Here is a 25,835-nt window from a genome sequence, read left to right as displayed (position 1 = left end):
GATAGTTCTTTTGGTTTTGGGCCTAAAGGATGTGTTAGATTTTACAACAGGCACTTTTTGGGAAGTACCAGAGGTTGGTTTGGTTTTGAATTTGAGAGGTGAGGTTCTGATAGTAGGTGCTGATGGTTGTGGTTGAGAGGATTGTGCTGGTTGATAGTAGGTTCTGATAGTAGGCTGTGGTTGAGTATTGGAAGGCTGTGTTGGTGCAACATCAGAATATATGGTTGTTTATATAAGAGGATCAGAATTTACTAAGAACTGTTTTACAGATTGAGGAATTTGAAGGGGTCTTAGTATATCCTTCTTATTATCAGTAGATAATAACTCCATGAAAGCCCTTTTGTGAAGTTTAAAGGGTTCAATTGTCTCACTAAAGTTTTGGGGCTTATCAGAACAACAAAAACTGTAAATAAGCTGACAGAACCTAGCAAAATAAACAGTATTTGGGTCCTCATTCATCCTATCCCCAATAAAACCTAGCACAACACTAGCATAATCAAAATGAGTTTGATTAAGAAGAGCATACCCAATTTGCTGACTCATGATTGGAATAACATCAAAGTTGGACCATTTGTTGGCAAAGGCTTTGGTAATACATTCGAAAAAGAAGCTTCACTCCCTCCTGATGTAGGGCCTCTTCAGTTGTCCCAGCTTGGACAAAGATTTCTCATAGCCAAGATTTGCCATCATATTTTGAAGTACTGACTCTCCAACTTGTGAACTGTAAGTACAGTTTTCTGGAAGATGCAATGCTTGTCGAACAGTTGACAAGGTGACCAAGTTCTCATCTTCCCCCGTTGTAAAAATAATGTTTGGGGACCCATTTTCACCACCATCATCATAGACTCCAAACCTCCAAAACTCCAGAATTTGCTTGCCTGAGAGAGTCTGTGGTTGGGTCAGAGTATACCCAATTTCACTTCGAGCGAGAAAATCTTGAATGAAGTAAAGTTCTGAAGGAGCCTCGTCCTTGTTGAGAATAGCCATATAGTTGTTGGGGACAAACTTGGCTCCATCATAGATAAGATCCTTAGGTGCCATTTATGTGAAAAATTAATTGAAAAGTTGTGTGTATGCAAGGTGTTTGATAAAATGCCTGTAAGAAAATCCGTCAGAAAATAGAGAGAAAAAGAGAGAGAGAGAGAGTAAAAGAAATAAGAGATAAGATAAGAGAGAAGTTAAAAGATTTGTATAATCTTTTATCTCTAATATTTATACTCTTTCCACTCAACGGCTCTTTTTGGAAGTAAAACCAACATTTTACACCTGGCAGCATGTAAACAGTCAAAACATTATTAGTGGGCACGGTAAACGTGCAGTAATTATTGCTCACATGCGGTTACCAAAACAAACACGCAAACCGTTAACTAAATCATTATCACTGTTTTTATCTCACTTATTTATTTTCCTGTGAAATATAACCGTTACAGTAAATACTTAAAATAAGTCAAGCAATTAAAATATGACACGTAAGCATCAGAGTTTGCATCAGAACTTGACTATTATTAGAATTTAACGGTCATCAGAACATGGCTTCTATACTTAGAAAAATGAATTACTGTTTAGGTGATTCTTCACAAATACTGACTGGTTTCTTCAGAGTTTAATCATCAGAACATAATCAGAACTTGTCCTCAGAATTTATGCAAATAATACTTAACTGTTTATCTAAAACAATTTAATCACCACAATAAATTTCATCATTCATATGGAGTGAGAGTGTGTGTATGTGCAAATGATCAGATAAAGATTAAAGTCTGACAAACTTCAGTATATCTTAGAAATAAGGCATAACTTAGAAAAATGCTTAAAATCTGTCTTGAATTATGAAGTCTACTATAGAATACAGTTCTGCAAGAATTCACCTCAACTGTTTGTGCTTATTTTATGCATCTTTTGAAATTCTTTTGACAATGGCTTCTCAGTGTAAATGAGTTACAACTGCCTTCAGAATTTATGTTGTTATCAGAATAGTTCTCCAGTAATCAGAGAATGTGAAAAGTCACCAAGAAAAATTTGCTTTTCTAATGCATATTACTTAATACCAGCAATGCACCTGGGTCTTCCCTTTCACATATTTACTCTAGATCTCAAAGGAGTACCTGATTTCAATTTTTCTTTTCTTTTATTTTCTTCAGATAAGTGAGGCTTATCAAGCATGTAGTTCATCCTTAAGATTTACTGACACCGGAATTTGACAGATAAGAAGCAATAATCTAGTTTGTGACTTAGTAATAAGATACACAAAGTAAATTTGACTAAGATCAAAATCAGAATTTGCTTGTGTTATTGATTTCCACATAAATAACTAATTCAAATATGGGATACATAGTTTGTTAAAGACTACTAAGTTAGCATCTAACAAGATAATCCTTATTGGATTGAATAGTCACTGAACATTCAAAAAACACTTTCAGAGTTTATAGAATCACATCAGATAATAAGCAGTGTTTATTATGTTACAATTTAAGCACATATTACATGAAGATAAGGAAATCTGTAAATACTGATCATAAAGTCAGATGCACGAGAACAAAAACTAAACAAATTTTGAGAAAGAACCTGAAACCATTCCAAGTTCATTTACCAGTCTTGTAAAGGTAGCTTCACATAGTGGTTTTGTGAAGATATCTGCTAGTTGTTGATCTGTTGGAACAAAATGCAATTCCACCATACCTTCCATCACATGTTCCCTTATGAAATGGTACCTAATGCTGATGTGCTTTGTCATTGAGTGTTGAACTGGATTTCCTGTCATAGCAATAACACTTTGATTATCACAGTAAATAGGTTTTTTAGAAAATTCTAACCCATAGTCAAGTAACTGATTCTTCATCCAAAGAATCTGTGCACAACAGCTTCCTGCAGGAATATATTCTGCTTCTGCAGTTGTTGTGGAAATTGATTTCTGTTTCTTGCTAAACCAAGAAACCAATCTGCCTCGAAGAAATTGGCAGCTTCCACTAGTGTTTTTCCTCTCTATTTTGCCTCCTGCAAAATCTGCATCTGAGTAACCTATTAGCTTAAAATCTGATTCTCTAGGATACCACAATCCTAGATCAGCTGTACCCTTGAGGTACTTGAAAATTCTTTTCACAGCTATTAGATGAGGTTCTCTTGGATCAGCCTGAAATCTTGCACAAAGACAGTTAGCATACATGATATCTGGTCTACTTGCAGTTAAATAGAGTAAAGAGCCAATCATACCTCTGTAGTTAGTGATATCTACTGATGCTCCAGTATCTTTATCTAACTTGGTGGCAGTGGCCATGGGAGTTGATGAAGCTTCTTAAGTAAATTTTTGGTGTACTTGGATTGATTTATGAAAGTACCTTCTTCAGTTTGCTTGACTTGAAGTCCCAGAAATAGCTAAGTTCTCCCATCATACTCATTTGATATCTTAACTGCATTAACTTGGAAAATCTTTCACAAAGTTTTGTATTTCTAGAGCCAAAGATGATATCATCAACATAAATCTGTACCAAAAGTAAGTCCTTTTCATGGTTGAGGTAGAATAAAGACTTGTCAATTGTGCCTATGTGAACACTTTCTAGAAGGAATTGATTCAGAGTCTCATATCATGCTCTAAGAGCTTGCTTAAGGCCATAAAGTGCTTTGTCAATCCTGTAGACATGATTTGGAAATTTTGGATCTACAAAGCCTGGAGGTTGTTCAACATATACCTCTTCTTCCAATTCTCCATTGAGAAAAGCACTTTTCACATCCATTTGAAAGACTTTGAAATTCTTGTGAGTAGCATAAGCCAAAAAGATTCTTATGGCTTCCAATCTAGCAACTGGAGCAAATGTTTCATCATAGTCAATACCCTCCTGTTGAGAGTAACCTTTAGCAACCAGCCTTGCTTTATTTCTTGTTATTATGCCATCACTGTCAGTTTTTGTTTCTGAACACCCATTTTGTACCAACCATTAATCTGTCATTTGGTCTTAGCACTAGGGTCCAGAATTTATTTCTTTCAAATTCATTTAACTCTTCCTGCATTGCTTGCACCCAATCATCATCTTGAAGAGCTTCTTCCACTTTCTTTGGTTCAGTCTGAGATAGAAAGGAATGATAGAAATTCATTTGTTGTTGCTGTTCTAGTTCTGACACCTGCTTCAGGATCTCCAATTATTAAGTCAGGTGTGTGTGATTTAGTCCACATCCTTGCAGATGGAAGTTGACCTCTAGAACTGGATCCTCCCCCATGATCCATGTTGTCTCCATCAGCATTTTCTGATGCTCCCCCTGAAGTTATGCTCTCTGAGATTCCAGAATTTGAGTTGAATCCTTCAGGAATTGAAGAATTAGAGTTTCCAGAATTATCAGAGTTTGGCTCATCAGAATTTAATGAATCGGAACTTGAAGAGCCAGTTACTAGTTCTAATGCTTCTTGAGAGTCTTGAGATGTGGTATGATCATCATCTTGCTCCCCCTGAATAGGTGCATTTTCCTTTGGAGCAGTTACCACAATTTCAATGATATCAGAATTTAACCCATCAGAACTTACATGATCAGAATTTAGGTCATCAGAATTTACAGAATCAGAATTTACATCTTCATTTTCAAATCTCAGCTGATCATGATCATTGAAATCTTCAAGTCCAGTAATCTTTTTATCATCAAAAGATACATTGATAGATTCCATGACAACCCTTGTTCTTAAATTGTAGACTCTGAAGGCTTTTGTGGAAAGTGAATATCCAACAAAAATTCCTTCATCAGCTTTTAGATCAAATTTTGACAACTGTTCACGATGAGTCTTAAGAACAAAACACTTGCATCCAAATACATGAAAGTATTTCAGATTTGGCTTCTTTTTCTTCACCATCTCATATGATGTTTTTCCATGCTTGTTTATGAGGGTAACATTCTGTGTAAAATAAGCAGTTTGCACAGCTTCAGCCCAAGAATAGGTTGGTAGCTTTGCTTCATCAAGCATAGTTCGTGTAGCTTCAATAAGAGTCATGTTCTTTCTTTCTACAACTCAATTCTTCTGTGGAGTTCCAGGTGCTAAAAATTCCTGCTTTATTCCATGCTCTTTGTAGAACTCTTCCATGATTAAATTCTTGAACTCAGTGCCATTATCACTTCTTATTATTTTAACAAAATCTTTGACTAACTTATCCAGCTGTCTGACATGATCAGTTAGAGTGGATGCAGTTTCATTCTTCTTGTGCAAGAAATACACCCAAGTGTATCTTGTGAACTCATCGACGATAACCATAGCATATTTCTTCTTTGCAATAGACATGACATTGACTGGACCAAATAGATCAACATGCAGTGAGTGATAAGGCTCAAGAATTGAGGATTCAGTTTTGCTCATGAATGAAGATTTTCTTTATTTTGCCTTTTGACATGAGTCATAAGGCCATCAGGAGCAAATATTGATTTTGGCAGTCCTCTCACAAGATCTTCCTTTACTAGCTCATTTATGTTGTTGAAATTTAAATGAGAGAGTCTCTTGTGCCAATTCCAGCTTTCTTCAATTGATGCTCTGCTTAACAGACAGATTGCAGAACCATCAGAATTTGTTGAAAGTCTGGCTTCATATATGTTATCATATATGTAACCTTTCAGAACCACTTGGCCTATAGAATTACTTACAACTTCACAGTGTTCTTCAAAGAAATCCACATGATAACCTATGTCACAGATTTGACTCACACTTAGCAGATTATGTTTAAGTCCTGAGACAAGAGCTACTGTTTCAATTATGATATTCCCAAGATTGATATTGCCATATCCCAGAGTCTTTCCCATGTTTCCATCTCCATAAGAAACTCCTGGGCCAACTTTCTCCATAAAGTCTGATAACAGGGCTTTATTTCAAGTCATATGTCCTGAACATCCACTTTCCAGAATCAGGATGTTTTTCCTGTTGCCCTGTAATCACAAATACCACTATTGATTAGTTTTAAGGACCCAGACTTGCTTGGATCCTTTGGCCTTTTTAAGTTTGTTAGCATTTACATCGAATTTAGTTTCAGAGTTTATGCTAACATGCTTTTTATCAGACTTTATATCAGACTTTACATCATAATTTATACTAGAAGGAATTATACTAATTTTCTTTAAAGAAGGTTTTATTTCATAATAATTATAGTACAGACTATGATATTCCTTACAAGTATAAATAGAATGCCATAAACTACCACAATAAAAATAAGGATTTTATGGTTTAAACCTAACAGATTGACTCTTAACTCCTGATCTAGGAGGTAAAGAGTTTATATCTTTATTTTTCCTGCATAAAGAAGCAAGATGGTTAGAGTTTCCACAATTATAACATTTCTTTCTAAGATCATTAGGAACAGGCATATAATTATTACTTTTATTCACACCTTCCTTTCCATTCCTATTTTTCCTAGCTTCCTTAACCATGTTCACATTTTTAATCTCTTTCAGCTTGTACTTAAGCTGCTTCTTTGTCATTAAGCCCATGTTTACTAAAGCTGGTTTATCCTGTTTTAATTTGTCAGAAGTGGACTTTTCTTTGACTTCTGTTTTAGAGTCTTTCATCTTTTCAGAATCAGACACAACAGTTTTTGCAACAAATTTAACAGGATTTACCTTTGGCTTAATTGGCAAAGTCCCTTTTTCACTTTTGCCATCTTTATAACCTAACCCCTTTTTCCAGTTTCCACTACTTAGAATTTTCTGAGTTGTTTTGCCCGAGTTAGTCCAAGTCCTAATGATTTCTCTTTCTTTTTCTAGTTCAATTGTTAGATAATCATTCTTTTTAAGCAGTTCATTCTTAACATACACAACATTATCTCTCTCTGTTTGAACAGTGTTCTGGTGGACTAACTCTTCTTCAAGATAGCTATTTCTATTTTTGTACTTTAGATTTTCAGATTTTAATCTTTCATTCTCCAAAGTCTGATCTCTATAGCTAATATAGATGTTTTTCAGAAATAATCTCAACTCAGTAATTTCATTTGTATCAAAAGCTAGAGTTGATAGAGGTACCTCAAGTTTAGCAGCATCAGAACTGCTATCAGCATTTGCCATTAAGGCATAGTTCACCTCTTCTTCAGATTCTGAAGTGTCTGCCCAGTTTTTCTCCTTTGTGATAAGTGCCTGGCCTTTATCACCTTTTCCTTTCTTGCAATCAGGAGAAATGTGGTCTCTTTCACCACAATTGTAGCATTTGACATTTGAGTTATCTCCTCTGTCAGACTTTCCTCCTTTGCCTTCAGACTTTCTGAACCCTTTCTTTTCAGAACTTCCACTTTTCCTGGAAAACTTCTTACCCTTTCTGAATTTCTTGTAGGCTATCTTTGTGATACCCTTCACCATAAGAGCACACAGTTGCATCATCTCTGCATCAACATCCATTTCAGATAAATTTTTAGGTTCTAAATCATCATCATCAGAATCTGATGACTCTGAATAATACTGTAAGATGAGAGCCTTTCCCTTTGCCTTCCTAGAGACAATTGGCTTTTCTTCAGCCTTCAAAGCAACTGTCTTAGTCTTCCCTCCATGCCTCTTCTTTCTTTGCTCCATCTCAAGTTCATGAGTCTTGAGCATCCCATAGATTTCATCAAGAGACATATCAGCAAGTTCATAGTTGTCTCTTATTGTAGTAGCTTTCAAATCCCACTTTTCAGGAAGAACTAGTAGGAATTTCAGATTTGAATCTTCTGGATCATATTCCTTATCCACTAGTGACAGATCATTCAACAGCTTTGTGAATCTGTCATATGTCTCAGTTAGTGACTCATCAGATTTTGAGTCAAAGTGCTCAAACTCCTGTGTGAGTATTGTCTTCCTGTTCTTTTTGATGGCATTGGTTCCTTGATCTCACTTCCAATGCATCCCAAATTTCTTTTACAGTCTTGCATCCAATCACCCTGTTTGACATGAAATTGTCAAGTGCACTATGGAGCAAGTGTCTTACTTTTGCATCCTTGGCTATTGAAGAGATGTTTTTAGAGGTGAATTCTCTCTTTTCTTTGGGAATCATCTTCTGTGGCTCATTCCCAACTGCAACAGAAAGCTTTGTGGGCTTGTATGGACCATCATTAATTCTTTCTAAATATTCTGGATCTGTAGCTTCCAGAAACATGGCCATCTTCACACTCCATACAGGGTACTCAGACACCCTGAGCATAGGAACCCTGATGGTTTCATATCTACTGGTGTTATGAATGGGTTGAACCTTTGCAGGTTCTTGAGAGTCTTGTGTTTTTGATTGATCAGACATGATTATTATTTGGATCTTACTGTATATGTGTTAACAGAAAGGCTCTGATACCACTTGTTAGGTCACACAACACTATAGAAGGGGGTTGAATATAGTGTTTATATAATCAAATCGACTTAGAACACAAGTATGTAACAATAATCAAGTTTATTCAATATAATAAACTCTGTTATAAAGTAGGTTAAACTACTCTCTCAATGATGTATGAATATCACTAAGAGCTGGTAGGGTTACAATGAATAATCTTTCTCGTGAATGATAATACATATAGTGTAAACCCTAAGCTGTGTTTATATAGTACACAGTTACAAGATATCTTCTAATTGATATGAAATATATCTCTTCCTAAAATATATCAATCATATATTATCTTCTACAAGTCTTCTAGTTGTCCAACTCCTAAAGCATATCTTCATTTGTTTTAGTCCAGATCCTCTCCTAGAAATCAGCCGCACTTTACTTCTGAAGCATATCCTTCCTTAAGTTCTGATATCACAAGTTCTGATAACTTAAGTTCTGATATCTTCCTGTCTTCAGTAAATCCTGATTTCTAGTAAGTCCTGATATTAAGTTCTGAAACTAAACAAATCAGATTAGACATGACATCACAAATATATCTAACAGAAACCTATTGAACTAACACTCCCACACACAACATTGGCTTAGTGGAGATCATCCTCACCTAAGGTGCAATATAGCAAAATAATAGTTAACACGATACACTAATTACAAGTCATCTCAAACTCGAAAGTAACACTTAAATCCTCCAAACATATACGAATCAAAAACACATAACAAGGAGCACAAATCATATTTAATATCTTAACTCAACTGAAATTAGAGATTATTAACAAAAATCAATCCAAATGATCAAGAACACTCGAAAATCATGAGTTGGATCTATTCATGCATGCTTTTGAATTTACAAGCGAAAAACAATACGGTTTCTAAAATAATTTCATAATAAAATCAACATGCAAGCCTAGCATTAACCATAACTATGTGATCACTTAGCATGCAAAGAGTTTTATCAAGTTTTTATTTCCAAAAACCAAGCTATCATCACATAAACATTCAGAATTAACAAAGCAACAAAGAACACCATTAAGAACCATTCATTCGGCTCCCTTATGGTCATGGCCGAATGAAGTGGAAGGGAAATGACCATATAAGCAAGAGCTTCACTCTCATGACTTGGAATTTCACCATTCCTTGTAGTTCTCTCAATAATACAACCTTAAATCCATGAGAATCAAGATTATATTTTGAGTTCTAGTTAAAACTATGACATGCAAGATCAAAACATAAGCTTTTCACCCTAAAATCTTTGGATTATATATGAACAAGATATAGGAAGTAAGATTACTTTGATGGAAGATGAATGTTTGAATGAAAATGAAGAAGAAAAGGGGGGTGGGGGCTTCGGCCAAGGAAAGTGTGACGGTCTCAACCCCGGGGTCATGGGCTGACGTCACCAAAAATATGATAGATTATAACAAAACTGCTAAATAAACTTTATTATAATACACGACCCCAACCAGGAGCCGAAACAGGTTCAAGTATTATTTAGGTTACAACACACACACTAACTTATTCAAAACCAGACACTCTCACTTATTACAGCAACTCATCAGACCTCAGGGCCTGATACAAACTACCTCGGAGGAGCCGGGACCGGAGGCTGACACTCTACGCTGACCTGGTCTTCTAGACATCTGCAATAAATAAATACAAAACAAGCTGCAAGGGTGAGCAATCCATTGCTCAACAGTACCTCTATATGAATAACCAGTAACAGGTTGTATAAAACAATATAGGAACATATATTAAACTGATATACGAGAAATCCGTAAAACAGGTATAAACTAAATATCAAAACTAGCATGCTTTGCAAAATAACATCATCTGTAGTGTGCTGTGTAAAAATACCAGAGTTCAATTTTAGCATGCTATTTCCTTTCCAAAACCACTGTCCATTACTGGACCAATAAATCACCGGTCCCGTTACGGGGACTATAAACTATTCCAACTTTATCATATATATAAAAGAGGATGAATTCTAGGGACAGCTGATCAGTCTATCCCACCACAAATTTCGTTCCGGAACTCAGAGACTAGCTAGGTCTCTGTCATGCGGGACTAAGCGGACTACCAGTGCACGCATCCGACTTAGCCTCTTACGCAACCATGTTGGGCCGTTACCTAATAACGGACCTCTTACGCCAACTGACCATCCAATATCTGATTATTTTTATCCAGTTTCCAAAACCATTTACACCTATCTTTTTTAAACCATTACAGCACACATTCTAAAATCCCTTTTTAATTTTAATCATAATCTAGAGATAGGCATTTTCAGAAGTTACTTTTTCCCCAAAACTTCAGTTAACAAAACATATTTAAATACGGGGAATACATAACTTAAAACGTTCTGTTCCAGTACATATTTTAAATAAACAACTATTCATATATACTGAACTGTAAAAGATTAGTTCAGGGGTACTTGCCTTGCGAAGCTTTGCACTAACTTTGGCTTAATTCTAATTGACTTGAACTACCGGGTCCTTTGACTCGAACCTACGAAATCGAAACAGTCTAGGTTAGACAACCGATTATGTTTGACTTTTCCTCACTAACTAATTACCCATCGCTATAATTTTCGACTCGTAAGTATATTAATATCAATAACATATACTTAATAATGGTGCACATAGCAATCAGAGTTTAATTTGTATTAACGAGGTATATGAACTCGATTTATAATTTAAGGTAATTTTTAGAAAAATTGGACAGCGACTCCTCTGTTTATAGCTCTACCCGTCGAAACATCAATCGACGTCAAATCCCAACAAAATCAATTCGAATCGTAACATTACTAAATTTTAGTCCTGAACATAATTTATACATATTTTATTTATTAAAATATTTAGGACTCAGAGTTATATCATCCCCGTCCACCGTCCGCTCGTAACAAGTCATCGCGGTACGGCGACAAAATTTCGCGGGTACCCGATTAATTCTCGGGTTTCCAACACGAAACTTCGCCGATTAAGTATTAACAATTTCCCCGCATGAACAATAATTAATATCACGAAATTAGTCAAGTAAACTCCTGCAGAAAAATTGCTAAAAATTATTATAATATTCAAATTCACAATCTGCAAAAACAGAATAGAAATTAAACGAAAACAAAACCACACAGGCAACACGCGCGAACGCGCCACCAAACCAACAAAACCGAGACACAACACAGGCGGCACCTTCACCTTCCACCACCACTCACACACTCTTAAACACACACACACACAGATATATATATATATACAAGATAAGCACATATATATGCATGTAGGTCAATAAACAAAACTAGGCCGGAGTATTCACCGGAGAAATCGGAAACTGAAATCGCGGCGAGAAGAAAATCGCCAGAAACAACTATAATCGAAGAAGGGAAGAACAGGAGAGGAGAAAAAAGAAAGAGAGAGAGAGAGAGTAGCGAGAGAGAGATGAGATGATTCGAGAGAGAGAGAGACCGGGTTGAAATAAACCGAAAGGGAAAGAAATACCCCCTCCTTCTGTTAAGCCGCGTGTCCGATAAAAAGGGACACGTGGCTACTTTATAGACTGGACAAAATTTTTATAACCCCGAATCGTAAAATTGGAGATACATACCGCGCACGAGAGTTAGTCGGAAAAATTCCAAAATAGTCTTAAAATGTCACAAATAATTCAAAGCTATTAAAAATAATTTTTTGCATAATTTTTAACTTAATTTTGAATCGCGCTTTATACCCGCAATTAATGATTAAACGAAACAATGTGCGGGTAAAATTAACTCCAAAAATTCTTAAAATAATTTTAAAATTCTCAGAATATTGTAAACATAATAAAATATGAGTTTCATAATTTTTGAAGAATCCAAGAATTAAATATGGATTTTATAATTTAAATGAATTCAGAAAATCATTGAAGAATAAATAAATGACAGAATATTGATTTGTAAATTTTGTAAAATCCCTAAAATAATTAGCAAGGTTATAAAATCATAAAAATAATTTTGGAGACAACCCAAATAATTTCGGAAATAAAATTATCATAAAATCTCTTTAAAAAAAATGAAACCAAAAATAACGCTGTGCACCAGCTAATTATAAAACACACTACGCAATCCAACAATCGCATATAATCGATGATAAGTAAACACAGAGACCATGAGTGATATAAACTTCTTTATTAATTAACTACGCAATAATTACATATTTAAATATTACAGAAATATACAAGTCGTTATATCCTTCCCCCTTAAAAAGATTCTGCCCTCAGAATCTTTACTAGTTAAATAAGTGAGGATATTTGTCAAGCATATCTGATTCTAGTTCCCAGGTAGACTCTTCTACCCTAGGGTTTCTCCAAAGTACTTTAACTATAGGAATAGATTTATTTCTAAGTACACGCTCCTTACGATCTAATATTTGGATTGGCTGCTCCACATAGGATAAATCCGATTGAAGCTCGATCGGTTCATATTCAATTACTTAATTCAAGGCAGGAATGTACGGCTTCAACATTGACACATGAAATACATTATGAATATATTGCCATTGCGGGGGTAACGCTATCTCGTATGCCACTTTTCCTATTTGCTTCAAAACTTCAAATGGTCCTATATATCTCGGACTCAGTTTACCCTTCTGACCGAATCGAACCAATCCCTTCCATGGCGAAACTTTTAATAATACCAATGATCCTGTTTCAAAACTTATGTCTTTTCGATGCAAATCTGCATTCTTTTTCTGTCTATTCTGCGTGGCTTCCAATCTTTTCTGAATTAATATCACTGCTTCTTTTGTCTGCTGCACTAATTCAGGTCCTAACAGTTTCTTTTCTCCTACCTCATCCCAGTATAGAGGTGATCTACACTTTCGTCCATATAAAGCTTCGTAGGGTGGCATTCCAATGCTGGCATGGTAACTGTTATAATAGGAAAATTCTATTAATGGTAAATGATCGTCCCAACTTCCCTTGAAATCCAAAGCACATACCCTTAACATATCTTCGATCGTCTGAATCGTTCACTCACTTTGGCCATCAGTTTGAGGATGATAAGCGGTGCTCATATTTAATTTAGTTCCTAAACACTCTTGAAACTTTGTCCAAAATCTTAAATTAAATCTTGGATCTCGATCTGATACTATAGACACAGGTACCCCATGCTTGGAAACTATCTCATCTAAATATATTTTAACTAGCTTTTCCAGAGAATACTTTTCATTAATTGGGAGGAAATGCGCTGACTTGGTCAATCTATCAATGATCACCCAAATGGCATCGTGATTCGATCTTGTCCTCGGCAAGCCTACCACAAAATCCATTGCAATTTCTTCCCACTTCCACTGTGGAATTTCTAGAGGCTGCAACAATCCACTGGGCCTTTGGTGCTCTGCTTTTACTCTTTGACATACGTGACACTTGCTAACCCACTCCGCAATCTCTTTCTTCATTCCTGGCCACCATAAGTGTTTCTTTAAAACTTGGTACATCTTCGTGCTACCAGGGTGAATAGAAAACCTTGAATTGTGCGCTTCATGCAATATTTCATTCTTCAGTTCTGCTACGTTAGGAATCCAGATACGAGAGGAAAACTTGTATAGACCGCGGTTATCCTTTTGAGTACATAATTCTTCTCCTATCAGATCTTCCAATTCTCGTTCCATAACTCCTTCTTGACATCTTTTAATCTTTTCTATTAACGCTGGCTGGAAAGTAATCTCGTATAGCGATTCCCGATCTTCACCTGACACTTGAATTTCGATTTCCATCTTTTCCAAGTCCCGTGCCAATTCATTCGCGATACGGGCCATGTTTAATTTCTCTTTTCTACTTAGGGCATCAGTTACCACATTAGCCTTACCTGGGTGATAGTTAATTGAACAGTCATAGTCCTTAATCAACTCCAACCATCTCCTTTGTCTCATGTTTAAGTCCTTTTGGGTGAATATATACTTTAAGCTTTTATGATCCGTGTAGATATCATACTTTTCTCCGTACAAGTAATGACGCCATAACTTCAAAGTAAACACTATAACCGCCAACTCAAGATCATGAACTGGATATTTCTGCTCGTGGGGCTTTAACTGCCTAGACGCATACGCAATAACCTTATCATGTTGCATTAGCACACAACCTAATCCTTTAAGAGAAGCATCATTGTAAATTACGAAATTCCCGGTTTCATCTGGTAATGCTAACACTGGTGCTGTCACTAGTCTTTTCTTTAGCTCTTGAAAGCTTTCTTCACATTTCTCCGTCCAAACAAATCTCTCATTTTTCGGGTCAGCTTGGTCAACGGGGTTGCAATCTTGGCAAAGTCCTTCGCAAATCTTCGGTAATAGCCTGCTAATCCAAGAAAACTTCTAATTTTCGTCGGGGTCTTTGGCTGCTCCCATCTGGATACCGCTTCAATCTTTGCAGGGTCTACCTTAATACCATCTTTACCAACTATATGACCTAAAAACTGAACTTCCTCCAACCAAAATTCACACTTTGAGAACTTAACATATAATTGTTTTTCTCTCAGCCTTTGTAATGCAATCCTTAGATGTCCTGCATGGTCGTCTTTGGTCTTTGAATAGATGAGGATGTCATCAATAAATACAATAACAAACTTATCCAAGTACTCCTTGAACACCCGGTTCATTAAATCCATAAAAGCTGCTGGCGCATTAGTCAACCCGAATGACATCACTAGAAACTCGTAATGGCCATATCTGGTTCGAAAAACAGTCTTTGGTATATCTTCAGGCTTGATCTTCAACTAATGATAGCCCGATCTTAAGTTAATCTTGGAAAAACAACATGCTCCCTTCATTTGATCAAATAAATCATCAATCCTGGGTAGGGGGTACTTATTCTTGATAGTTAACTTATTCAGTTCTCGGTAGTCAATACACATCTCATGCTTCCATCTTTCTTTTTCACAAACAACACTGGCGCACCCCACGGGGATACACTTAGTCTGATTACTCCTTTATCCAAAAGTTCCTGAAGTTGTTTAGCTAGTTCTTTTAATTCTACCGGGGCCATATGGTAAGGTGCCTTTGAAACTGGTGATAATTGGCATTTTATACCACTTAGAACGTCTTAAAATGGCTTAAATTGGTGTCTTGAAATCAAGTATTTTGTGTATTTAATGCGTTTTTCTAGTGTTTATGCATTTCAGGGTATTAGTTGCATTTCGGGGGAGGAATCATCAAGAATAAGCCTTGGCATGTGTTCAGCATTGCGAGAGGAAAGGAATGGGCAGATTACGGTGAAGAAACGGAGCAAGCTTGGAATTTTTCCAGTAGGGTCCTGCGCACCCGCGCAGCAATGCTGAGCGGCCGCGCAGCAGCCTGCGCGCCCGCGCAGAAATGCTGAGCGGCCGCGCAAGGTCGGGGAAAAAGCTGAATTATTTCAGACTTCTACTTCTGTGTGGCTTCCAACTTCTATGTAATCTGAGTTTTATGGGACTATTATATAGGTAGATTTGAGACGTTTTCATAAAAAAATATTAAGGAGATTATGTTTTAGATTATGTTTTACGCAAGAAGCGAAGGAGATAAGGAAGAAGACCGATTTAGCACACCGCAACGAAGAGGAAGCATATATTCTTGTGATTCTTGTTTCGTTGTAACGTTGGATGCTAGTTTTCTTGCTTTGACTTATTTACTCTTGTGACGTACTCTGTTTTAATATAATTAGTTTAGTTATTATTTTCTTGTGTTTGTTTATCATGATTTCATATGAACCCATGATGGCGATAAGTTCTATTATGGGCTAATCATGATCATGGGGTTTCAACGGATTTATTATGGAATTCTTTAGTTAATTGTTTAATACTTTAGTGTGTGATGATTGCATGATATCTAGTATTGGTTGCGCGTATTCGTCTTATGTGCGTCACGAACATATAAGATAGGGTGTTAATCTCTTGTGAAGCGACGGTGGATCTTGAGATTTAGAACTTGCCATGCTAGCATAGGTTCATGTACGTTGTGCATGATTAGTGGGTAACTCTAACAGTTTTATTTGCCCTATGTAATCAAAAGGAATAACTTGTGCTTAAATCGTTGTGTTGTCAATTTCTGTAGACATATAGGAATTCAACATAATTGATGACTATTCAACTTCTATATTAATTGTGGATGCTTGGTAGAATGGTATTAGTACAATGAAAGTTGGCTTTTATCAGTTTCGTGTTATTCGATTAATATCATCACTGTCACATGCTAAAGGTAATAACAATGGCTATAGAAGGAAGTAATAATGAAGTTGTGATCTCATGAGTGTTTTATTATTGATAATTTGAAGTGTTAGTTAAGTGGTTAATTAAGTAGTTAATTATAGTTAATATTTAATCAACAATTTTAAGTGTTATCTTAACATTGAGAAGTAATCATACATTGGTGAGTGAGTTTAATTAGACAATAACTTAGTCTGAGTCTCTGAGGGAACGAACTAGAAAGTATTCTATATTACTTGCGAACGCGTATACTTGCGTGAATATTAGTGCGTGTTTTCGCCCTAACAAGTTTTTGGCGCTGCTGCCGGGGACTCGGCGTATTTGTTTAGTTTATGTACTTACCATCATTGGTCATTAGGACTCAGTGATTAGGACGTAGTAGTTACTTACTCTTTTCGGTTGTGTTTCAGGTACTTTAGCAAGCGTTTATGCAAACTCGTTCTCGTGCTCGCAAGAGGACTTTAGATACAACTGAGGAGACAAACGCAGTTCTTGATATTCCGGAGAAGTTAGATTTTGAGGATTCGGATTCAGTCGCTGAGCAGAAAGAACCAGTAAACATGGGAGATCGTATTGTTCAAGCTGATCCAGCTCTTATGGATTTTTCTCGGCCTAAAATTGATGATATTCAGTCAAGCATCCTTCATCCGGCTATTCAAGCTAACACCTTTGAAATCAAGCCGGGCACTATTCAGATGGTGCAGAATTCTGTTTCTCTTGGAGGAGCGGCAACTGAAGACCCCAACATGCACATAAGAAATTTTGTCGAGATCTGCAGCACTTTTAAGTATAATGGCGTGATTGATGAGGCTATCAAGTTGAGGCTTTTCCCATTCTCACTGAGGGATAAGGCTAAGGACTGGTTACATTCTGAACCAGCTGGGTCCATCACTACGTGGCAAGATCTTGCGCAAAAGTTTCTGGTGAAGTTTTATCCAATGGCAAAGACTGCTGCTATGAGGAGTGCTCTTACTCAGTTTGCGCAGCAACCTACAGAATCTATGTGCGAGGCTTGGGAACGCTACAAGGAAATGTTGAGAAAATGTCCACATCATGGAATGCCAGATTGGATGGTAATCACTGGTTTTTATAATGGTTTGGGGGCCCAATCTCGGCCCATGCTCGATGCAGCAGCTGGAGGAGCCTTATAGGCTAAAAGCTATACTGAGGCGTATAATCTTATAGAGACAATGGCTGCAAATGAGCATCAAAACCCAACTCAGAGGATGACGTCAGGCAAGGTCGCAGGTATTCTGGAAGTTGATGCAGCCACCGCTATTGCAGCCCAGCTCCAAGCGCTATCAATGAAGGTTGATTCTCTGGCTACGTATGGAGTTAATCAAATAGCTATGGTTTGTGAGCTTTGTGCAGGTTCTCATACTACGGATCAGTGTTCTCTTGTCAACGAATCTGTTCAGTATGTGAATAATTATCAGCGATAACAACAGCCTGTGCCAGCGACCTATCATCCTAATAACAGAAATCATCCAAATTTCAGCTGGGGGAATAATCAGAATGCTATTCAGCCAACATATCAGCAAGGAGTAAGTAAACAGTTTAACCCACCTGGATTCCAGCAACCACAGCAGTACGCTACAAGGCAATCATATCCTCAACAGGGAAGTGCAGCTGCACCTACTAGTGCTGATTTTGAGGAACTTAAGCTGTTGTGCAAGAGTCAGGCGATTTCTATCAAGACCTTGGAAAATTAAATCGGTCAATTAGCCAATGCAGTGCTCAATCGTCAACCTGGCACTCTTCCCAGTGACACGGAAGTACCAAGCAGAAAGGAAGCTAAAGAGCAAGTCAAGGCTATTACCTTAAGGTCTGGAAAAGTAGCTGATGCTGAAAAGGCAAAAGAAGTCGAAGCTGAAGTTAGAGATGAAGAATCTAAGCAAAAGGAGAAAGTGGCGGAACCAAAGAAGACTACTGTTGAACACACTCTGCCTGAGGCTAATACAGGGGAGAAACAGCTCTATCCTCCACCACCTTTTCCTAAGAGATTGCAGCAACAAAACCTGGATAGACAGTTCGGGAAGTTTCTGGAGGTGTTCAAGAAACTTCACATCAATATACCTTTCGCTGAGGCTCTGGAACAAATGCCTAGTTATGCGAAGTTTATGAAGACTATTCTTTCAAGGAAGGTGAAACTGGATGACCTTGAAACCGTTGCTCTCACGGAAGAATGCAGCGCGGTTCTGCAACAAAAGTTACCACCAAAACTGAAAGATCCAGGAAGTTTCACCATTCCTTGCACCATTGGCAATCTAACTTTTGACAAGTGCCTTTGTGATTTGGGAGCAAGCATTAATCTGATGCCCTTGTCGATCTTTAAAAAGCTGGATCTGCCTGATCCAAAACCCACATACATGTCACTACAATTGGCGGACCGTTCCATTACTTACCCAAGGGGCATAGTTGAGGATGTGCTCGTCAAGGTGGATAAGCTCTTCTTTCCAGCAGATTTTGTTATTCTGGATTTTGAGGAAGATAAGAAGATTCCCATAATCTTGGGGAGGCCTTTCTTGGCTACTGGCCGTACCTTGATAGATGTGCAAAAAGGGGAACTTACTATGCGGGTCCAAGATCAGGATGTGACCTTCAACGTATTCAAGGAAATGAAATTCCCTACAGAAGATGAGGAGTGCTTAAAAGTGGATGTGATTGATTCCGCAGTTACTTCGGAACTCGAGCACATGCTAATGTCTGATGCATTGGAAAAGGCCTTAGTGGGGGAATTTGACAGTGATGATGAAGATAGCAACGAGCAATTACAATATCTGAACGCTTCTCCCTGGAAGCGAAAGCTGGACATACCATTTGAATCTCTTGGTACTTCTGACCTCAAGAACGCTGAAGGGAAGCTCAAACCATCAATAGAGGAAGCACCTACCTTAGAGCTCAAACCATTACCTGAACACTTGAGGTATGCTTTTTTAGGTGATTCATCTACGTTACCTGTTATTATTTCAGCTGACCTTTCAGGTAGTGAGGAAGACAAGCTCTTAAGGATTTTGAGAGAATTCAAATCGGCTATAGGATGGACCATAGCAGACATCAAGGGGATAAGTCCTTCATATTGTATGCATAAAATTCTGCTAGAGGAAGGTAGTAAGCCAACTGTTGAACAGCAACGAAGACTGAATCCCATCATGAAGGAGGTGGTGAAGAAAGAAATTCTAAAATGGCTAGATGCAGGCATCATTTATCCTATTTCTGACAGCTCGTGGGTGAGCCCCGTACAATGTGTTCCTAAGAAAGGAGGTATCACTGTGGTCGCAAATGAAAAGAATGAGCTCATCCCTACTCGAACAGTTACAGGATGGAGAGTATGCATGGATTATAGGAAATTGAACAAAGCCACAAGAAAGGATCACTTTCCTCTTCCATTTATTGATCAAATGCTTGACAGATTGGCGGGACATGAGTATTTTTGTCTTCTGGATGGTTATTCCGCGTATAATCAGATTTGTATTGCACCAGAGGATCAGGAAAAGACTACCTTCACTTGTCCATTTGGCACATTTGCTTTTCGTAGAGTTTCGTTTGGGTTATGTGGCGCCCCAGCCACCTTTCAGAGATGTATGATGGCTATATTCTCTGACATGATTGGAAATAACGTCGAAGTGTTCATGGATGACTTCTCCGTCTTTGGACACTCATATGATGAATGTTTGAATAATCTGCGCGCCGTACTCAAAAGATGCGTGGAAACTAATTTGGTGCTTAATTGGGAGAAATGTCATTTTATGGTGCGTGAAGGCATTATCCTTGGGCATAAGGTCTCTAGCAAGGGTCTGGAGGTGGACAAGGCCAAGGTGGGAGTCATTGAAAATCTTCCCCCACCCAATTCTGTGAAAGGAATCCGTAGTTTTCTTGGTCATGCGGGTTTTTATCGGCGATTCATCAAGGACTTTTCAAAGATATCTAAGCCATTGTGCAATTTGCTTGAGAAAGATGTGCCTTTCAAATTTGATGATGAATGTTTGGCAGCATTCGAGACTCTCAAGAAGAGTTTGATCACTGCACCAGTTATTACAGCACCAGATTGGACAGAACCGTTTGAGATGATGTGTGATATGAGTGATTATGCGGTAGGTGCAGTTCTGGGACAGCGCAAGAAAAATCTCTTCCATGTGGTCTACTATGCGAGTAAGACTTTAAATGGTGCCCAATTGAACTACACCACTACTGAGAAGGAGCTTTTGGCTATAGTCTTTGGCTTTGAGAAATTTCGATCTTATCTGCTTGGTACGAAAGTAACAGTATTCACTGATCATGCAGCTATTCGCTATCTGGTTTCTAAGAAGGATTCGAAGCCGAGACTCATTCGTTGGGTACTTTTACTTCAGGAATTTGAGTTAGAGATCAAAGATAGAAAAGGTACCGAGAATCAAGTAGCTAACCATCTCTCTAGGTTGGAGAATCCCGATTCTACTTCACAAGATAGGACGTTAATCAATGAATCTTTTCCGGATGAGCAGTTGTTTGCAATTCAGGAGGAAGAACCATGGTTTGCAGATATTGTAAACTATCTTGTCAGCAATATAATGCCTCTTAATTTGACATCCGCGCAAAAGAAGAAGTTTCTGCATGAGGTGAAGTGGTATATGTGGGATGAACCATATTTGTTTAGACAGGGAGCTGACCAGATCATCAGGAGATGTATCCCGTTCTGTGAGACGGAGAGGATATTACGAGAATGCCATTCCACGGTTTATGGTGGACACTATGGAGGTGAGAAGACGGCAGCTCGTATTCTGCAAGCAGGTTTTTCTGGCCTACTTTGTTCAAGGATGCTCATCAGTTTGTTTTAAGGTGTGATCATTGCCAAAGAGTGGGAAATTTGTCAAGGAAGGATGAGATGCCATTAAATGTGATGCTTGAAGTCGAGGTCTTTGATATGTGGGGAATCGATTTCATGGGGCCTTTTATCTCGTCTTGCAATAATCAGTACATCTTGCTGGCAGTCGATTATGTCTCAAAATGGGTCGAAGTTAAAGCTTTACCGACAAATGATGCAAAGGTAGTACTAAATTTTCTTCATAAGCAAATTTTCACAAGGTTTGGAACACCTCGGGTAATCATAAGTGATGAAGGATCGCATTTTTGCAACCGTAAGTTCACTTCTATGATGCAGCGTTATAATGTGAATCATCGAGTAGCTACTGCCTATCATCCGCAAATAAATGGTCAAGCGGAAGTGTCTAACAGAGAGATAAAGCGCATTCTAGAGAAGGTTGTTTGTCCGTCAAGGAAGGATTGGTCTTTAAAGCTCGATGAAGCTGTTTGGGCTTACAGAACAGCATATAAAACTCCACTTGGGATGTCACCGTTTCAGTTGGTGTACGGTAAGGGATATCATCTACCGGCGGAGCTTGAGCATAAGGCCTACTGGGCATTGAAGAAATTGAACCTGGATTTAGATGCAGCTGGTAAGAAAAGAATGCTTCAGCTTAATGAACTTGATGAATTTCGACTTCAAGCGTACGAGAATAACAAAATGTATAAGGAAAAGGTGAAGAGGTGGCACGATAGGAAGCTACATCCTAAGTTATTTGTGCCAGGGCAACAAGTTCTTTTATTCAACTCTCGGCTCTGACTTTTTCCTGGGAAGTTGAAATCAAGGTGGTCTGGACCTTTTATTGTCAAAACTGTGTTTCCACATGGAGCGGTGGAAATTTTTGAGAATGATTCGGACCAAGCATTCAAGGTTAATGGTCAGCGGTTGAAGCACTACTATGGGGACATGGAAAACCGAGAGGTGGTTAGTGCCATTTTGTTGACTACTTGAGAAAGGTACGGAACGTCAAGCTAATGACGAAAAAGAAGCGCTGCGTGGGAGGCAACCCATGAATTGTTGTTACAGGAACCCTTAGAAGTTAATAACCTATCCAAAAACACAAAAAAAATCAGAAAACAGGGGCTGAAATTTTTTTTTTCCAGAGACCCTCTGCGCGCCCGCGCAGCTATGCTGAGCGGCCGCGCAGGGGTCGAGTTCCAGAAAATTTTTTGCAGTTCAGAAAAAAAAAAAACAAAAACACAAAAAACAGTTTTAGCCCATAAACCCACGAATTGTTCCCACTACCCCATCATTTTAACCCTTAATTCCCAAACCCTAATCTAATCCATAGCCTATATATACATACACCTATCCTACATATCTCCCACAAAACTTCCTACACTTAAACCCTCTCACAAACATCAAAAATCAGTTCTTACACACTTCTATTTACGAATCAATGGCACCCAAGAGAGCACGCACTATTGACAGCAGCAGCACAGTTCCTACTGCTGATTCTTCGAGGGGCACTGCTGCAAGGCCTCGGTTAACTGACAGAGCTGCGGAGGAGGAGTACACTAGGCTGTTGGGGAAGCCGATTCTGAAGGAGAGGGGGTTTTTACCATCAGGGAGGGATGGTGAGTTGTTGCCCATGATTGCAGAGAAGGGGTGGATAGCTTTTTGTGAGTCACCCGAAGCAGTACCGATGAGCGTTGTTCGCGAGTTCTACGCGAACGCGAAGGCTGAAAAGAATGGGTTTTCTGTAGTCCGTGGGCTGACGGTTGATTATCATCCTGCGGCGATTCGCCGTGTGATTGGACAGCGAGAGAGGAAGCCCGAGGAGGAGAACTGGAATGAAAAGACTGCTGAGGATTTTGACTTGGATTTGATTTGTGCGACTCTCTGTCGACCGGGCACAGTTTGGAACCGCAGTCCAGCCAATAATGAGTATCGTCACTTTCCGGCGATCGCCATGAACAGGTATGCCCGTGCATGGAATGCATTTATATGTGCTAATATTTTGCCTTCTTCACATGCACACGAGGTCACAGTTGAGAGAGCACAGCTGTTGTGGGGAATTCTGAATGAGGAATACTATGTGGACCTTGGTGAGTTTATCTACCAAGGAATTCTGAAGTTTTTGAGGGGAGCAAAGCATATGAACATCACTTATGCATCCACGGTTACGAAGCTATGCCGAGCAGTGGGAGTGAACTGGCCGGCTCATGAGCAGTTGCAGTTGCCAGCAGCTCCGATAGATTCTGGCACTCTGAATGGGATGCAGGAGTGGACCGGTGGTGAGCCTGAGGAGCATGGGCTGGGTTATCGTCTTCCAGGAGGGCGTCCAGCACGAGGTGCTACTATGGCCAGGCCAGGGCGTGGTGAGGATGGTTCGTCGAGAGCTCAGGAGGGTGCTGGGATGGGTGATGCCCAGTATAGGAGGCTTTCACGGTGGATGGATGCCATGTATGAGACGCAGAGTAGGTTTGCTCAGGAGCTCACCCTTGCATTAGGGACTGCTTTTCGAGGCCTTGGAGCTGATATCCAGTGGCCAGTTTTTGGTGAGGACTCTGCATACCCGCCGCCTGATACTCCACCCGCTGAGGGTGATGATGATGATGACTCCGAGTAGGTATACCCTGTGTTCCTTTCTACTACTTTCACTGAGGACAGTGAAGATTTTTAGTTTGGGGGTGGTAGTTAAAGGAATACTGTGTGTGTGTCATTTAGTTGCATATTCATGATAGTTAGTTCATATAGTTGCATAATTTATGCCATATAGTTTTTTTTTATGAATGTCATGTAGCTCATGCATTTACTATGATCCCTTTTGCAATGATTTATCGACTGAATTGTGATATTGATGCGAGTGTAGTGATAGCATTAAAGTGATATTAAGTTGTGTAGGTTGATATGCATGCTAGAAACAATTGTAAGTCCACTAAGTCTTAAAGAATGCGTAAGGGGTAGATTGTTGTTATGATTTGGTTGTTTTCAAGGTCAATCTATTTATTATGCTTAGAATTCGATTATAGGTTCTTAGTGATAAAAACATGAAAAAGAAAATTTTTTTGGAGAAAAAAAATATGGAAGTTGTTGCTAGTTGTGGCTAGGCGTCAAATGGCTAATAGCCGGCTCGCTTATGTTGCGAGTAGTCTAGGGATGAGTAAGATGGAGCGAAACGCACTTGCTCAGAAGTTATGAAAAAAAAAAAAATTTTTTTTGCATAATTGATCAAGAGTGGGCTCTTTGGTATTCGAGTTATTAAGTTCTTAGGGGACTTTGTGCCTAGTGACCTAAGGATTTTAGAGTCTGGGATCCGCTAACCTAACGCTCATTACATGGATACCATTGTATAAGTCTTTTGTGGACCTCACTCATTGCACGGTCAAATAAGCATTTGAGTTGTAAATAAAAAGCACAATTCCGTAGTAAGCTCCAGAGTTCTTGTAGTGTTGTATATCACTTTGTGCCTAGAATTTTTATTCTTTGTATAATCGTAGGATTGCCTTGAGGATAGTCTAGTCATAAGTAATTGGTCTAGTTCCGAAGCATATCTGTTAAGTATTTGCACACACCACGTTTCTGGCTGTTTATCCGGTTGTATGAGTTTATTGATCTTTAAATGTCTAACTGCATTCCTTGAGATGTGACAATTTGGTTGGTTAATTGTAGTAAGGGGGATCGTTGCATTTTCATATAAATTGCATTCATGTATATTTTTATTTATTTTGAGTCTGTGACGCTTGAGGACAAGCATCGATTTAAGTTTGGGGGTGTGATAAGTGGCATTTTATACCACTTAGAACGTCTTAAAATGGCTTAAATTGGTGTCTTGAAATCAAGTATTTTGTGTATTTAATGCGTTTTTCTAGTGTTTATGCATTTCAGGGTATTAGTTGCATTTCGGGGGAGGAATCATCAAGAATAAGCCTTGGCATGTGTTCACCATTGCGAGAGGAAAGGAATGGGCAGATTACGGCGAAGAAACGGAGCAAGCTTGGAATTTTTCCAGTAGGGTCCTGCGCGCTCGCGCATCAATGCTGAGCGGCCGCGCAGCAGCCTGCGCGCCCGCGCAGAAATGCTGAGCGGCCGCGCAAGGTCGGGGAAAAAGCTGAATTATTTCAGACTTCTACTTCTGTGTGGCTTCCAACTTCTATGTAATCTGAGTTTTATGGGACTATTATATAGGTAGATTTGAGACATTTTCATAAAAAAGTATTAAGGAGATTATGTTTTAGATTGTGTTTTACGCAAGAAGCGAAGGAGATAAGGAAGAAGACCGATTTAGCACACCGCAACGAAGAGGAAGCATATATTCTTGTGATTCTTGTTTCGTTGTAACGTTGGATGCTAGTTTTCTTGCTTTGACTTATTTACTCTTGTGACGTACTCTGTTTTAATATAATTAGTTTAGTTATTATTTTCTTGTGTTTGTTTATCATGATTTCATATGAACCCATGATGGCGATAAGTTCTATTATGGGATAATCGTGATCATGGGGTTTCAACGGATTTATTATGGAATTCTTTAGTTAATTGTTTAATACTTTAGT

General features: G+C 38.4%; 1 non-coding gene across 1 annotated transcript; it reads right to left on the bottom strand.

The window, feature by feature from the left end:
• Positions 1-17,449: 17,449 nt before the first annotated feature.
• On the bottom strand, positions 17,450-17,556 carry LOC141687829 (small nucleolar RNA R71). The gene has a single exon (XR_012561310.1). It is a non-coding gene; the product is annotated as a small nucleolar RNA R71 (small nucleolar RNA).
• Positions 17,557-25,835: the final 8,279 nt, after the last annotated feature.

The sequence above is a fragment of the Apium graveolens genome, chromosome 9 (genome assembly GCF_009905375.1).
Source record: "Apium graveolens cultivar Ventura chromosome 9, ASM990537v1, whole genome shotgun sequence".
Taxonomy (NCBI): domain Eukaryota; kingdom Viridiplantae; phylum Streptophyta; class Magnoliopsida; order Apiales; family Apiaceae; genus Apium; species Apium graveolens.
Note: the sequence above shows the minus strand (reverse complement) of the source record. Positions and strands in the feature narration are given on the sequence as shown.